This window comes from Scyliorhinus torazame, chromosome 24 (genome assembly GCF_047496885.1).
Source record: "Scyliorhinus torazame isolate Kashiwa2021f chromosome 24, sScyTor2.1, whole genome shotgun sequence".
NCBI lineage: Eukaryota > Metazoa > Chordata > Chondrichthyes > Carcharhiniformes > Scyliorhinidae > Scyliorhinus > Scyliorhinus torazame.
Window position 1 is genome coordinate 33,138,213 of NC_092730.1, and position 17,175 is coordinate 33,155,387.

The 17,175-nt window shown below is 49.3% G+C and overlaps 1 long non-coding RNA gene across 1 annotated transcript in view; it reads left to right on the forward strand.

The window, feature by feature from the left end:
• Nucleotides 1-17,175, forward strand: part of LOC140399989 (uncharacterized) — a 63,255-nt gene that overhangs the window by 37,893 nt on the left and 8,187 nt on the right. The window contains exon 3 of the long non-coding RNA XR_011937940.1: nt 14,646-14,730. This is a non-coding gene — a long non-coding RNA (uncharacterized lncRNA). The remainder of the gene's footprint in view (nt 1-14,645; nt 14,731-17,175) is intronic.

The window sequence follows — 17,175 nt, forward strand, 5'->3', positions numbered from 1 at the left end:
GTGTCCACCTGCGATTCAGGATGGAGAGTTCTCCAGGCACCCACCAAGTCGAAGGACCTGACCAGGTCCCTTAACTTCATCACCGCCTGCGTGCTGCACTGGACTCTACCACGGTCCTTGTCCTGGAGGGTGCAATTGAAATCCCCTCCAAGGATGATGCACTCGCCCACAGGAATGGTGCCAAGAAGAGTGGACACTTTGTCAAAGAAAGTTGTTTGCTGCGGCCCGGCCAGGGAGCGTATACATTCACAAAGTGACGCACCACGTCCCCGTCGAGGACCGTTAAATGCAACAGACGGCCTGGCACTGGCTCCTTGACCCTCCAGCTCTCTGGCTGAAAATGTGGAGCCAGCAAGATAGCCACCCCGCCCGAACGTGGGGCAAAGTGACTCATGAAGACTCCCCCTTGCCACTCCAGGGTCCACTTAGCTTTGTCCCCCGGAATGGCGTGGGTTTCTTGCAGGAAGCACACCCCGTACTTTGCGTCCCGGAGGACAGAGAAGCACTGGAAACGGTGATGCTGCCGTGGATGTTGAGTCTGGCTATGGTTACCTCCAAGTCAGTTGTAGCGTGTGTCCTTCACCAATCACCCATAACTCTGCTCAGAGGGAGAAGAGGGTTGTTGCCCCCTCCACTCCCTCAGGAGCCCCCCGAGGAACAGAACAGCCTGTCGCTGCTCCCCCTGGTCCGAGTCGATCCCACCCCCAGGATCACCCTCAGGCGGGTTCCTCGCAGGCTCCCCCCCTCGATTCAGAGTCCGTGGCAACACTGACCCCGCCGCCGATGCCGGGCCCTCGGAGAGACCCGGAAAGACCCCCGGGAACAGCTCCGGGATGGATCCTGGGCTCCGGGCATCGTCTGCTTGGGCCTTGTGAGCGGGGAGCCTTCCTCGCCGTCGCCCGCCCACGACCCGAAGATATAGGGGCTCTGGTGGCTGCCGCAGGCCCCTGGACGGGCACGGGGTCAGTACTCGTGATGGGGCCAAGGTGTGGATGGATTCGGTCTGACCGTCACGCCGTCTTCCGTTTGGCCTTTTTCGGCTGCCTCTGGTCTAGTGGAGTCTCCCTCTCCCCCGCCAGCAGCCGCGGTGTTGTCAGGGGCCGGCTGCTGGGCAGACGAAGAGGTGGTAGAGGAGAGGGGGGCAGTGCCAGCCACGGCCGACCTGGAGATGGTGTTGGCAGCGGCCGTTAGGGTGGGGCAGTTCCGGCGAATATGCCCCAGCCCTCTTCAGGCATGGCACCGCAGACCAGATCACTTTATGATCCTTCCCTTGGTGGGGAACCACAAAACCACCCAGCGTGACCTCCTCCCGGGTCAGGCGGGCAAAAGCCTGACGCTCCGAGTATACATGATGGAGGGAAGGGTCCCGAGGCCGAGTGTCAGCGGCGCCACCCCGGACCTGACCTCCCCCAGGAGGTTGAGATGGGGAGGAGGAGACACGTTCGGCGATGGCCTCCAGCGGGTCCACGGCCATGTGTGTCCCACCCACTGTGAGCCCCCTTTCCAGGACACGGTAGACCGCCTGCTCGGCCCGCAGGAAAAACACGGCTTTGCCGTACATCCTAGAGGCGGCTACGATGGCCAAGAGGCCGATGACCTCGGCCATCGCACGAGTGCACGCCTCGATGGCCATGGTGGGGTGGGCATAACATTTGACCCCAAGTTGCCGCGTTAGTAGGCGGAAGGGCGAGGGGGCCGCCGAGGGTCGAGAGGCTGTTGCCCCCGCATAGATTCTTGGCCGCCCTGCCCCCGGCAGAGTGGAGGATGCCCCTGGGGTACTGACCATGCCCACACTTGGTACAGCACAGCCATGTAACTGAAATCCGAGTACTGGGGGAAGGACGTGGCACAACAGCAGGTGCCACAGGGGAAGGTGCTGCAGGGCAACAGCAGATAGTCACTGTAAACGGGCAGCGCTCTTCAGACCCGGAGGGGCCTGAAGCAGAGTGGCAACTGCCACACCCGCCACAGGGGGTGAAAGAAGTGGGCGGACAGCGCTCTTCAGCCCTGTGGGGGCCCAAGACAAAGTCCTTTGTCTTCACAGCAGCCTCAAGCGGTCCCACTCCCACCTCAGGCAGAGGGGCGGGAGGACAAAAGGCAGGGTCTTCACCCCGGGAGGGGGAACAGCACCAGGCCCCAGGTGGTCCTACCTCAGGCAGAGGGGTGGGAGGACAGAGGTCAGGGCCTTCACCCAGGGAGGGGGCACAGCAACAGTCCCCAGGTGGACCCACTCCCACCTCAGGCACGGCGGTGGAAAGACAAAAGGCTGGAGGCAGGGTCTTCACCCCGGGAGGGGGCAGCTGCCGGCCCCAGGTGGTCCCACTCTCTCCTCCAGCAGCAAAACATTTCATTGATTGACTTCATTTTCACCCCTTTCCAATTTGAAATTGAATTTAGTTTATACACTATCCTGGCTCTCACAGTGCGCTGGCTGATACATTTCAGTGGCTTTGGACAATTGGCTGGTCTTGGACAGTCCCCTGGTTTTAAACACTCCCCTGATTTCCACACTCCCTGGTTTACCCACACCACTGATGTAGTCACTCCCCTGGTTTCCAATTTGTAATTGAATATGATTTGAACACTCCCCTGGTTTACACAGTCAACTGAGTCACACGTTCTCCCCATGTTTCCTTTGGGTGCTCCGGTTTCCTCCCAGTCCAAAGATGCGCAGGTTATGTGGATTGGCTATGCTAAATTGTCCTTTGTGTCCAAAAAAGGTTAGGGAAGGTTTCCGGGGAGAGGGTTGAGGTGTGGGCTTAGGTAGTTGTGGGGCTGGTTTAGCACAGTGAGCTAAACAGCTGGCTTGTAATGCAGAACAAGGCCAGCAGCGTGGGTTCAATTCCCGTACCGGCCTCCCCGAACAGGCGCTGAAATGTGGCGACGAGGGGTTTTTCAGTAACTTAATTGAAGCCGACTTGTGACAATAAGCGATTATTATTATTATTAGTTTGCTCTTTCCAAGGGCCATTCCAGACTTGATGGGCCGAATGGCCACATTCTGCACTGTAAATGCTATGAAATCTATGAACTCTGCTCCAGTTGAAAGCTTCTCCAGTCCCCACTTGAATAGTTGACATCCAGTTCTGAGCAGCTTGCAGCACTTTCTCTGTCAGGTGCACCATGACATACTGCCAAACCTGGATTTTAAAATTCTTCTTCAGTTTCTTCTTCCGTGACTGCATGTTTACCAGTAATAATATGTCATTGCTCAGGGCTCTTGTAGCATGAGACCTGGTCTCGTCCTGGTGTCTGAAACTGCCTTTTCCATTCTGCTTAAGGTATGAATGTTCTTATCTGTAACGTATGTACTACATCAATGACATTAGTATGTACTACATCAATGACCGATACTGTCTATGGCACAGTGATGGAGCTGGATTTTGCTGACATTTTTTGTATAATTGAAAAATACATTCCAGCCGTAATACATTGAGAATATCTTTAATATCTGCGACTCCAGTTCATGTATTCCAAGAAGTTTTCATAGTAAACTTACACACATCGATTAGGAGCTGCCAGATTTGTGCAACTATCATATTCATTTTAAAGCCACGCAGAATACACGGGCAAAATGCTGGAGTTAAAATAAATCATTCTCTGCCAGAATCTGAGCATTATGGAATAGTGTAATAAACAAAAAAATGTGTATTACAGATGAATCCATACATCTGGATTGTAAACAGACAGGTGGCCCATAAACCCACAGCAGGGTTTTATTTCAGTCAGGTTTTTCACAATGTTGTTGTCACTGCTCTTCTCACATTTTATCCAAAAACATTCACAGCAATGTTCACATGAGCCCCAGTTTGAAATCAAACATTCTGGATTCTACTTCCGGATGAAGGGCGGGATTAATAAACATCAGTTAGTCCTGGTAAATGAAGGGAAAATGGATGAACTGAATCAGCAGTATTTTACAGAGCAGTACTTTTAAACTGTATTTTACCTGCGACCCATTTTAACCAACCGGCCATCCTTTGGGACCCATGCTGGCCAGCCTTTTGGTCCCACACCAGCTGACCTCCGTGACCCACTATGTTCTCTTACCTTTAATCCAGTAGGTGAACTTGCTTGGTCCTTATGATCTCTTTCCAATCAGGTTTAGAGGAGAGGGTAGTGCGTGTATCAGGTGCAGAGTTCAGTTGGTTCCTTTGTGCTGTCTTCATCCTTTTGAGGATGAAAAATCCAACCTTGAACATGTGGATCCTTGTGATGTGTAATAGCAAAAGAATGCTTGTTTTACTCCGTACTGGGCACTCCTCGGACACGCTACGCTGGAACTCTGAAAACCTCATGGAGTTGTGCCGTATTTTTAATGTGCTGTCACAGGTAAGAGAAGCTCAGTTTGTACATTTGGAGTCAGTTTTAAGTTAGTATTTGAGTCTGGGGTCTCGAAGCAGTTTTCACCAATCAATTCTCCCTCAAAATCTGAAACTTCTCCTCTGGAAAATAGCGATAAAACTGTTGTTCAGCGCAGCCAGTGTATTGGCAGTTCCCTTACTAACCATTTTCTTGAATATGTCATTGCAGTGTGGGGAACATGTAGTAGGTTTGGCTTTCTACGCGCAGTTTCCTAACGTTCAATTACTTTTGGAAAGCATCAAATTCTTCACCGCCATAAGCAATCATCCACGTCAGGAGGAGGTGGTCCGGCCCGCTGTGTACCTCGCCTGCGCACTGCCTGATCGGGCTGAGTGGGCACGCATGCGCGGTATAGCCGGCACCCAGGACAGACCCTGGAGAGTGACGTGTTATTACCAGCAGAGAGAATGTGCTGCTGCAGAGGGAGGCCCAGAGTCAAAGCAATGTGTCAATTAGGGGGAATCTGACTGGCCAGCTTCCACCCTACTTCCACCACCTCCTCTGGCAGCGCGTTCCAGGCACCCACTACCCTCTGTGTAAAAAAGCTTGCCTCGTACATCTCCTCTAACCCTTGCCCATCACACCTTAAACCTATGCCCCCTCGTAATTGACCCCTCTACCCTGGGGAATAGCCTCTGAGTATCCACTCTGTCTATGCCCCTCATAATTTTGTAGACTTCTATCAGGTCGCCCCCAACCTGTCGTTCCAGTGAGAACAAACCGAGTTTCCTCAACCGCTCCTCATAGCTAATGCGGATTATTCTGGAAAAGGGCAGGTGTGGCAGTTCTCAGTTATTGTGTGTCTGCAGTTTGCTCCGACCATGGCTGAGGACAAGAAAGCTCCAGCTCCCAAGAAGGGCGCTAAGAAAACCCAGAAGAAGGTACCAGTAAAAGGCAACAAGAAGAGGAGACGAGCCAGGAAGGAGAGTTACTCCATCTACATCTACAAAGTGATGAAGCAGGTTCACCCCGACACCGGCATCTCCTCCAAGGCCATGAGCATCATGAACTCGTTCGTCAACGATATTTTCGAGCGCATTGCGGGTGAGGCTTCCCGCCTGGCCCATTACAACAAGCGCAGCACCATCAGCTCCCGGGAGATCCAGACCGCCGTGCGCCTGCTGCTGCCCGGGGAACTGGCCAAGCATGCCGTGTCTGAAGCGACAAAGGTGGTGACCAAGTACACCAGCTCCAAGTGAAACTGTTCTCAAACTCATCAAAACCCAACGGCTCTTTTAAGAACCACTCACAACTTCTGGAAAGCAGCCAAACCATCGTTTTTAAATCATTATTGGATTATGAATAGCCAAATCGGTTCAAATAGTGTTTCACTGGAACATAACATCCTGGGTGATGTCCAGTTATCGCCCGGTCGATCTTCGTGCCTTGAAAATAAGTCTCATCATTTAGTGACTGCTCGGTGTCCCTGTGTCCTTGGTTTCTGACTTGGTCATATTCGGTCCCTGTCGCTAGATTTGGAGAGACAATAGAACTTCAAAACCTCCCTTTCAATTTGTGTTCAGGTTTCCAAAAACCTCCCTTTCTCTTTCAGGCCTCCTCAATAATCGATCAGTTTATTGAGAGCACACCAGTGTTGTGGGGAAACTCCATTTCAATACTGACACGAGCTCCAAATTGCTCACTCCACTTTTAACACTGAAGTAGTCTACAATATGGAATTTTTAAAATAAGGTTTGTAGTTGGCTGTAAATTAGACATTCTGTCTGCGGTTGAGAGCGTTTTAAACAGCAGCCAGATTAAACTCGATTGGACTCCAGATTGTAAAAATCTGTGGAGACAGTTTCGGATCTAAATGCCCCTTTTATAAATCCGAAACATTTCCACAGATTCTCCCAGACATGCTGAGTTTATCCAGCATTTCTCTTCAATTCGTATTTGCAGCATCCACATTATTTTGCTTTAATTCATTTTGGGTTTGTTCTGTTAGAGAGAAAACCCGAAATGAGAAACTGACAGATAAAGGGAAACTGTAGATTACGGACAGAGAATCCAACAATCTTATACTCAGTGATTTAGTCTCGTTTTACGGTCCCTGTTCAATTTTCTGTTTTATCATTTCGCGCTCTTTTAAGCTTTGAAATAAATATTCGGTTGGAATCTGAACATTTGGCGCCCAAACTTTCCGCCCTCAGCACCGTGGAGTCTCCTGATTGGTGCTTCAAACAGACATCTGATTGGTCAGTTTGTGGCAGGCTGCACAATGTTGTTCAGATAACCAATCAGCAATGTGTGCACCGCCACTCCTCCTGAAGCGAAGTGAATGTGGGGGTGCTGCCTAATATCCAGGCCGTGCTGCTGCCCAAGAAAAGCAGCGCTGGCGCCGGCAAGAAGTGAAGCGACCATTCTTTAATCTAATAACACAAAGGCTCTTTTCAGAGCCACTCACTTTATCGGAAAAAGAGCGAATTGTTTTGTGTCACTCAGATTCTGCTCTGCTACTTAATGTGGAGATGTTTCTGCAATAACTATCTGGGTTAATGTATGTGACTCGTTTCTTACTCGGAGCCATGAGACGAGAGAAACTCCATTGCAATGAAGCGTTAATTGTAACTTGGAGGCATTGGAATCAGTAACAGGAGGTCGCAGCTTTTATTTGTCGATTGAGCGGCTCTGAACCAGCGCTGGGACCGGGAAGAATCCAATAACCCAAAGGCTCTTTCAGAGCCACCCACTCCCTCCGGACAAGGGTGACCTGTTGTCCATTCGCTTAATTCTCACTAAAGCTTCCGAATGCAGAGATACTGCCGATGATAATATTCTAAATCACCGCATCTCAACTGGGGGATTGGGTGTTGAAGCTCTTTTCCTGACAGACTTGGTGGCTCTTAAAAGAGCCTTTGTTGTTGTTATTGGTGAATCCGGGCTTTAGGCGCGTTCCCCGCGGATGCGGCGGGCCAGCTGGATGTCTTTGGGCATGATGGTGACTCGCTTGGCGTGGATGGCGCACAGGTTGGTGTCCTCAAAGAGCCCCACCAGGTAAGCCTCGCTGGCCTCCTGCAGGGCCATGACGGCGGAGCTCTGGAAGCGCAGGTCTGTCTTGAAGTCCTGAGCGATCTCTCGCACCAGGCGCTGGAAGGGCAGTTTGCGGATCAGCAGCTCGGTGGATTTCTGGTAGCGGCGGATCTCCCTCAGAGCCACAGTGCCGGGTCTGTAGCGATGGGGCTTCTTCACTCCGCCCGTGGCTGGAGCGCTCTTGCGGGCCGCTTTGGTAGCCAGCTGTTTGCGAGGAGCTTTGCCTCCGGTCGATTTGCGCGCTGTCTGCTTGGTCCTGGCCATGATGTGAAACTGGGGGAAACGCACACGCTGAGAATGCTGGCGCCGCTCTCTCGCTGCCTATTTAAGACATTTAGTGACCGCCCACTTCTCCTCATTGGATGCAGCCCGATCCCGTGGACAAGTTTGAAAAGAGCGATGATTGGGAAGGATATCAGGGCCCTGATTGGTGGACCTGCAACTGACACCCCATCAATTTCAAAAAGCCCGCCAATTTCACAGGGACAAGGAACGGATATTTGAGAAAACTGACAAACTCAACCTCAAGTTGTAAATATCAAAAACTTCTCAATGATTCCTGGTCCCATTTTTGTCTCAGATTCGACCCACTGCCTGAGCACCCGGATTAAATTCAGATTCACTCCCTGATTGTTCTACAACAGACTGGGATAAAGCTCGTATTGAGGGGCGGAATTCTGTCTCATTTTTATCTGATCAGCGATATCGGTTCTTTCAATGCAAAGAGCGATAGATATTAAAGGGAAAATTGGCTGATTCGTTCAGCGACTGTTCTGTGGGAGATGGATGGAGGAGGCGGTGTTTACAGATCAGTTATGTAAACCGAGCTTCTGATCAAATTCTGACGCTGAACATTCATGTCCGAAAGTAGACTAATAAAATCCAGCAGGTACAATTTCACAGGGACAAGTAACGGATATTTGAGAAAATCAGTCCCAAATTGGAAACATCAAAAACTTCTCGATGATTCCTGGTCCCTTTTTTGTCACATTCGATGCATAAAACTGTGCAGGTATTCATTCCCGCTCTCGTTACAATGTCAGTGTTCACTATGTGCGGTTACAGGTTTGACTTTGGAGAAAGGTTTTGTTTCAGACTGTACAGCACATCAATGTCGCCTTATAATGTGAAAAGAGAAATCAGTGATAGGAAAGGAGTTCCTGTTATAACAGGACAAACTTTAACAAAATCGTGGTATCTCATTTATGACGCGTGAAACCAAGTCCTTCCATTCATTTATTATCCAGTCCGCCCCGACCTGACTGAGTCAGGGAGAGAGGCGGGGAGCGGACTGAGTGACAGACAGAGCAGTGAAATGTCTTTGATCATCCAGCTCCTCCTCCTGCCTGCTCCAACCCACATTTTATATTCCAAACAGAAGTGAAAAGAGGGCGCTGAACAACACGTACAAACTGCAACATCAGACAGCAGCTAGTTAGAAACGCGGATCTATTAAATCCAGACTTGTCAGTAATATTCCCGCCTCAGTTCACTCCTTTGAAGAACCAGCCCAACTATCTGCTCCCATTTCAACCCCAGCTCCGATTCCATCTCCACAACTCCTCTCCCAGACGGTTGGGAATTTTACTAACACCCCTTCCAGCTGATATAGTGTTTAAGTTGTGAGGCGGGATTTCTCCGCCATGTTAACTCTTTTACAGACTCTCCCCTGAATCTGTGAATAATGAAACTAACACAAACTGTGACTGTTCCCCCGGACACATCCCCGTTTAGGAAGAGGCAGCAACATCCCTGTGTTTTAGTGCAGAGTGGGGGGAGAGGCCCGGTGCAGAGCATGTCAGCGAGTGAGCGGCAATACTGGATTGACATTTCTGTCTGAAATCTGCTCCCAGCACCGGGACAGCGATTCATTGGTCGGGGGATCAGCTCTTTCCTGAGAGATGTGGGTGGCTCTGAGAAGAGCCTTTGGGTTCAGAGGTTTACAATTTGCTCGCCTTCTTTCACTTCTTTGCTGGTTTCTTAGCCGTTGCTGATTTCACTTTGGGCTTGGCCTTCAATTGGGTCGGATTTATTCTGCCCGTGGTCTTTTTCACAAGTGACTTTTTCTTCGGGGCTGCTTTCTTCGCGCTCTTTTTGGGAGTTGCCGCCTTCTTGGCTGCTGGTTTCTTGGGAGATTTCTTGGTTGCTGGTTTCTTGGGAGATTTCTTGGCTGCTGGTTTCTTGGGAGATTTCTTGGTTGCTGGTTTCTTGGGAGATTTCTTGGCTGCTGTTTTTTTGGGAGATTTCTTGGCTGCTGTTTTCTTCACTGAAGGTTTCTGGCCTGCTCCGGTCTTTCTCACTTTCCCCCCGGTTGTCTTCTTAACGATCTTGAAGGAGCCGGAGGCGCCCGTGCCCTTGACCTGAGCCAAGCTGCCGTTGTCCACACTCCTCCTGACACTTTGCTTGATCTGGGCCCCCCGTTTATCCACATCGACCCCTTTGCTCCGCAGCGCCTTCTTTATGGCCTGTAAGGAAGCCCCCTTGCGATCGCCGCTTTCCGCCACAATCTGGAGGATCAGCTCGCCCAGCCCGGGACCTTCTTGTTTCTTCCGGGGAACCGCCTTCTGCTTCTTGACAGCCTTGACTGGGGCGGCGGCTGGAGGAGCCGTTTCGGCGGCTGCACTATCGCTCATGTCCGAGACTCTGCACAAAATCTCTCCGTCAATGTGGGTGAGAAATGAAGCCTCTGGTGGCGGCACTGAGCAACTTAAAGGCAGCGAGCGGACGGGGCGGAGACAACCTGCTCTCAGCTCCAGGCTGCTGCTGCTCTCTGTGTTTTTCTCTCGTCCCAAACTCTCCAATTCCACTCAAATTCCAGCTCCACAGTGTCCCAGGATAATTCCTTCCTGTCTCTCACACTCTCATGTTTGCTGTAGAAAAGGTTTAACGCGATTTGAAGGCTCCATTTTGCATTTAACCCCGTTTTACTGATGCACTGTTCGCGCTCTCTCACCCGATCGCTCTCATTTTCCCAACCTTTCCACAGAAATCTGGAAAGCAGCATCGAAACTGCCCTGAAATCCATCTTGGAAAAGTAGGAGGGGAACAGGGGGATTGTTGGAATGAAAAATATTTTCATTTAGTCCCAGAGGGATTGGGAGATCTCCTGGTCAGAGCGGACACACAAACACAGTTGGTTTCTCCTGTTTGGCCCGCCCCTTTCACACACTCTCTCTTCCACAATATTCACATCCACACACAAGGTCTGGAAATGACATTTCCCAGGGCAGAATTCTCCCTCTTCTCAACACTTGTTCCCAACCCGTGTCTTAATTACTGTTCAACTCTCTGAGTTTTCTGCTCCCTATTTTCTGTTTACCTAAATACCCGGCAGCAGCCAGTCATATTTTAAAATCTAAATTCATTGATGACACACCTCCCTTGAAGGTGAAAATACAATTGATCTCCTCTCTATCAGTGGAGATTTTCCGGTTTAATGTTATCCTCCTGCACTGCCCGGTAACACTGAACCGCAAACTCAACAAGCAGGGACCCCCAGTTAAAGAATAATCCCACCCCCTCTGAGAGTGGAGCTTTTCACAGTGACACAGATTCTGACCATTCTGATCCAAACAGCAAATTTTAAAAATAAAGATGATCTGATAGACCTGGACTTTCTGTGTGGAGGAGGGACAGTGACCGTTTCACCCACAACACGGCAGCTGTGTTCACAGCGAGAGCCAGTGTTACACGTGTTATCACTGTGTCCAGTGTTCACAGTGAGGGCCAGTGTTACACGTGTTATCACTGTGTCCAGTGTTCACAGTGAGGGCCAGTGTTACACGTGTTATCACTGTGTCCAGTGTTCACAGTGAGGGCTGTTGCTAACTTTTGCCTTAGTTTAATTGCTCTTTTTTATCACCTTTGCTCTTGAGTCGCCAGGTATCTTTCTGATACCGCCATGTGGTTCAAGTCCGAGTAATGATCAATAATCCAATACACCGCTTAGTAAGATTTAAATCAAAGCACATTTATTATACACAGTAATCACTACTCATGTATAAATTCTCCGTGTGAGCTACTTCTATGACTAACAGGCCAATACTTAACTTGGAACTGGCCCACCAGGTCAGGGAAACAAATGGCCTTTGGTTCGTGTTCTGAGCCTGGGGATTCGAAGTTGGTACAGATTGGTAGCTCGGAGCGCCTATCTCGTAGCGAGCGTTGAAGTAAGACTTACTAGATATCAGCGGTGGCTGGACCGGTAACTGTCGAGGGTTGGTTCGTGTTGCTGAGTGACCCGGTCAAGCAGAGGGGCGATTTGAACTTGAGCTTGATTCTTATAGTCCCCAGGGGCTTCCCGCCTTTCGGGGTGGACCCTGTACCTTGTTCCAAGTGATTGGACTTTGTCCCAATCACTTGGTTCGATTTTCTCCAATGCTGGAGCGGTTCCCTGATCGATGGGCAGTCCTGAGGTAGTCGTTCACCTCCCATTGTGTAGGCTTCTGCTGGCGCCAAAGAGTCTGGTTTGGCTTCATGTGTCTAAATGTTGCTCATTGTTCCCGGGGATTGCTCATTAATATGCAGATGGATGGTGTTTTGTTCTGCTGATGGCTGCCGGTATCGATCTTGGAGTGAACCAGGGGAGTGAGTGAACCAGGGAGAGAGTGAACCAGGGGAGTGAGTGAACCAGGAAAGTGAGTGAATCTGGGGAGAGAGTGAACCAGGAGAGTGAGTGAACCAGGGGAATGAGTGAACCAGGAGAGTGAGTGAACCAGGGAAGTGAGTGAACCAGGAGAGTGAGTGAACCAGGGGAGCGAGTGAACCAGGGGTGTGAGTAAACCAGGAGAGTGAGTGAATCAGGGGAGTGAGTGAACCAGGGGAGTGAGTGAACCAGGGGAGTGAGTGAACCAGGAGAGCGAGTGAACCAGGAGAGCGAGTGAACCAGGGGAGCGAGTGAACCAGGAGAGTGAGTGAACCAGGGGAGCGAGTGAACCAGGGGTGTGAGTAAACCAGGAGAGTGAGTGAATCAGGGGAGTGAGTGAACCAGGGGAGTGAGTGAACCAGGGGAGTGAGTGAACCTGGATAGCGAGTAAACCTGGAGAGCGAGTGAACCAGGGGAGTGAATACATTTGGAGGGGGAACATTGGTTTCACTGCTGCCTCACTGTGCCAGGGATCCTGGTTCAATTCCAGCGTTGGGTGACTGTCTGTGTGGAGTTTGCATATTCTGCCTGTGTCTGTGTAGATTTCCTCCGGGTGCTCTGTTTTTCTCCCACAAGCCAAAGATGTGCAGGTTAGATGGATTGGCGATGCTGAATTACCGCTTTGTATCAAAGGGTGTGTAGATTACGTAGGGATGCAGATTTATGGTGGTCGGGTGGGGAGTGGTCCTAGGTGGGCTGCTCTTTCTGAGTGTCAGTGCAGACTCGATGGGCCAGATTGCCTCCTTCTGCAATGTGGTAATTCTATGGTTCTCAGGAAAATGAAGTAAATCAGTGGAAAGGTAGTTTGCAGAAAGTGTGAGTTTGAGGGGCTGAGTGACAGTGTAATAACAAACAAGCTGCAGGCAATGACTGCAAATTGAATCTCTCATTGGGACAAACACACAGCTATAAAGGTGATTGGTTGAGCCCTAGGGCGCAGGGCCACTTGCAGCCACACACACGGTCCCCCCAACACGGGCTCGAGAGGAGGTTTTGCTCCACGTGTGGTGACTATGAAATGGGGAATGTTCCCATTGATTCTCAATGCGGGATTGCTGCGGGGATGTGCGCATGCCCGGTGTAACCCCGCCCCTGCTAGTCGTGATGTGGAGATGCCGGCGTTGGACTGGGGTGAGCACAGTAAGAAGTCTTACAACACCAGGTTAAAGTCCAACAGGTTTGTTTCGATGTCACTAGCTTTCGGTGCGCTGCTCCTTCCTCAGGTGAATGAAGAGGTATGTTCCAGAAACATATATATAGACAGATTCAAAGATGCCAGACAATGCTTGGAATGCGAGCATTAGCAGGTGATTAAATCTTTACAGATCCAGAGATGGGGTAACCCCAGGTTAAGGAGGTGTGAATTATGTCAAGCCAGGACTGTTGGTAGGATTTTGCAGGCCAGATGGTGGGGGGTGAATGTAATACCTGGGATTCATGTCACATTACATTCATCCCCCACCATCTGGCCCGCAAAATCCTACCAACTGTCCTGGTTTGAGACAATTCACACCTCCTTAACCTGGGGTTACCCCATCTCTGGATCTGTAAAGATTTAATCACCTGCTAATGGTCACATTCCAAGCATTGTCTGGCATCTTTGAATCTGTCTCTATTTATATTTCTGGAACATATCTCTTCATTCACCTGAAGAAGGAGCAGTGCTCTGAAAGCTAGTGACATCGAAACAAACCTGTTGGACTTTAACCTGGTGTTGTCAGACTTCTTACTGTACTCACCCCAGTCCAACGCCGGCATCTCCACATCATTCTGAGATTAGGGGCGCATGCGCAGCCCCTCCCCCACACACTCCATTTGGTCAGTGAGTGGAATCGCTTTGTTGAAACTGAGTGAAATGTCAATGTCAGGGCCCAGGTCAGCGAGGAAACAGCGTTCTCATTGCAGCAGCACATCCATTTGGGAGTGTGAGCAAAGAGGCTCAGAGATCATTACTGACTCGGGGGGAGTTCAGGGAGAATCGGGGGCTGTTTGCAAGAGGCGCAGCGGAGCACGATCTTGTTCCGGGACTTGGAGTGAGCCGGGGGGAAGGGAGAGCTCTTTCTGGGCCTGGCTTATTTGTCTGATTCTGGGTTAGGATTTGGAGAGTATTTTCTTTCTTTTACTGATTAGGGGCAGCAAGGTAGCATAGTGGTTAGCACGGCTGCTTCGCAGCTCTATGGTACCAGGTTCGATTTCCAGGCTTGTGTTGCTATCTGCGGAGTCTGCACGTTCTCCCCGTATCTGTGTGGGTTTCCTCCGGGTGCTCCGGTTTCCTCCCACAGTCCTAAGATGTGCAGGTTAGGTGGATTGGCCCTAATAAATTGCACTTAGTGTCCAAAAAGGTTAGGTGGGGTTACTGGGTTAGGGTGGAGGCATGGGTTACTGGGTTAGGGTGGAGGCATGGGTTACTGGGTTAGGGTGGAGGCATGGATTACTGGGTTAGGGTGGAGGCGTGAGATGCTCTTTACAAAGATGGGCTCGATGGACCGAATGGCCTCCTTCTGCACTGTAAATTCTGTGATTATCAGTTGAAAGAATAGATTGATTTATCATTGGCCTCATTTGACCCTGATTTACAAGAGATATGCTTTCTTCCCCCTAGTTCAACAGATGAAGAGATGAGTTCCAAGAACAAGATGATGATTCCTCAGCAAAATTTATGTGCTGCCATCTCCTTCTAACTGACAGTAAGTACAATATTAATCCAACATTGCAGAGACACAGACACAACATCATCTCCACCGTCACAGAGAAAAGAAGCAGTCAGACTCACATTGACCTCAAGTCCCAGATAAATATGTCCAATCCAACAGTGATACACGAGAGGGCAGGTGGGGTAATTTTCCACAATTCACCCCCCCCCCTCCATATCATGGATCGTTGGACAACTTGTGTTAACAGCGTTTCATCTGTAAAGTAATCAGCACAGTGTTAATGTGGCTGCAGATTCAGCAATCAATGTGGATGCAATCCATTTGCACTTTTTTACAACTTTCTTAGGTCAAAATACATAATAATAATAATCGCTTATTGTCACAAGTAGGAAACGGACGTGGATACAAATCATTTGTTATATCAATTTTGTCACTAAAAGTAATAATGGAAGATCAATATTGAACAGAAAGTTCACCATTAATTCACAGAACAGATATTGACAAGTACAGAAAACACAATAAAATCACGCACATCAGAGAGGTGGACAGGTAGAGATTAAACCCAGAATCCCATAACAGAGACAGACAGCTACAAATGCAAGCACACAGAACAGAGACAGAGTTACAGAATCAAATAGATTTTTCCCTAACACTTGACCCATAACAGAGACAGACAGCTGCAGTGGAAAACACACTCTCACACTCGCACACCAACAACTGAGCAGTAAGCAGTAAAATATGCCATATATCATATACACTCACATTTTCTCATGCACATGATCACTCACAGGTAACTTAGCAGTAAGCATTACATATGCATTATATATCGCTGAGTGTCTGAGGGGGAAACACACACACACACACCAATCACTGAAGCAGTAAAATATATGTTATATAGAGCACAGAGTAACAGTGAGGTTTGTACACACTCACTCACACTCTGTCTCTCATACACTTTCTCTCTCTCTCTCACACATCCATGCACTGTCTCTCCCACACTCACTCACAAATCCAGAACACAGCAGTAATCAATAAAATTGCCGTTAGTGTTGGGTGGGGTTACTGGGTTATCGGGATAGGGTGAAGGTGTGGATCTTGGGTAGGGTGCTCTTTCCAAGAGCCGGTGCAGACTCGATGGGCCGAATGGCCTCCTTCTGCACTGTAAATTCTGTGAAAATATAAATTGTATATCACAGAGGTTAATACACACACACTCACTCACACTCTCCCACATACACACTCTCTCTCACACACACACACCAGTCACTGAGCAGTAAGCAATTAAATATGTGACATATGTCACAGAGATACAGTGAGGGTAAAACATGCACTCACTCTCTCACTCACTTGCTCACTCAGACAGACACACAGCAGTAACTGAGCAGTAAGCAGTGAAATATTTGTTATATATCAGAGAAAAACAGTGAGGGTAAAACACACACACACTGTCTCTTTCACACACTCACAAACACTCTCTCTCTCACAGAAACCCTACAGTGCAGAAGGAGGCCATTCAACCCATTGTGTCTGCATTGACCCTCTGAATGAGCACGCCACGCTAAGACCAATCTCACACCCCCTCCTTGTCACCCCACCGAGGGTCAGTTCAGCATATCCAAACCCCCGTAACCTGCATATCTTTGGACTGTGGGAGGGAACCGGAGCACCCGGAGGAAACCCAAACAGACACGGGAAGAATGTACAAACTCCGCACAGTCGCCGAGGTCGGAATCAAACCCAGGTCTCTGATGCTGTGAGGCAGCAGTGCTAACCACCGTGCCACCCTGCTGCCTATCAGCAGCACATCCACTTTTCACTCTATTGCTCTCACACACACATACACTCATTAGCCCTCACACAGACTCTCCCTCACACACACACTCACTCACTCTCTCTCACACATTCTCTCACACACACACACACTCTCACACCAGGAACTAGGCCATAAGCAGTAAAATATGTGTAATACATCAGAGAAAGACAGTGAGGGTAAAACACAAACTTACACACTCTCTTTCACACACACACATGCACACTCTCACACAAACTCTCACACTGACTCACACACCAATAACTGAGCAGTAGACAGTAAAATGTGTGGTATATATCACAGACAGTCACTCACAAACTCTCACTTACACACACTATCTAACTCACACTCACTCCCTCTCACACACACACAATCACTCCCTGCCTCTCTCTCACACTATCTCACTCCCTCTCACACACTCACTCACTCACACACACTATCTCACTCACACACACACTATTAACTGAGCAGTACGCTGTATAATATTTGTTACATATCACAGAGAAACAATGAGGGCAATACACACACTCGCACGACTGTCACACACACTTACACTCTCTCTCACACACAGATGTTTCCTCTCTCACACACACTCAGTCACTCTCACTCACACACATACCAGTCACTGAGCAGTAAGCAGTTAAATAAGTTTTATATATCACAGATAC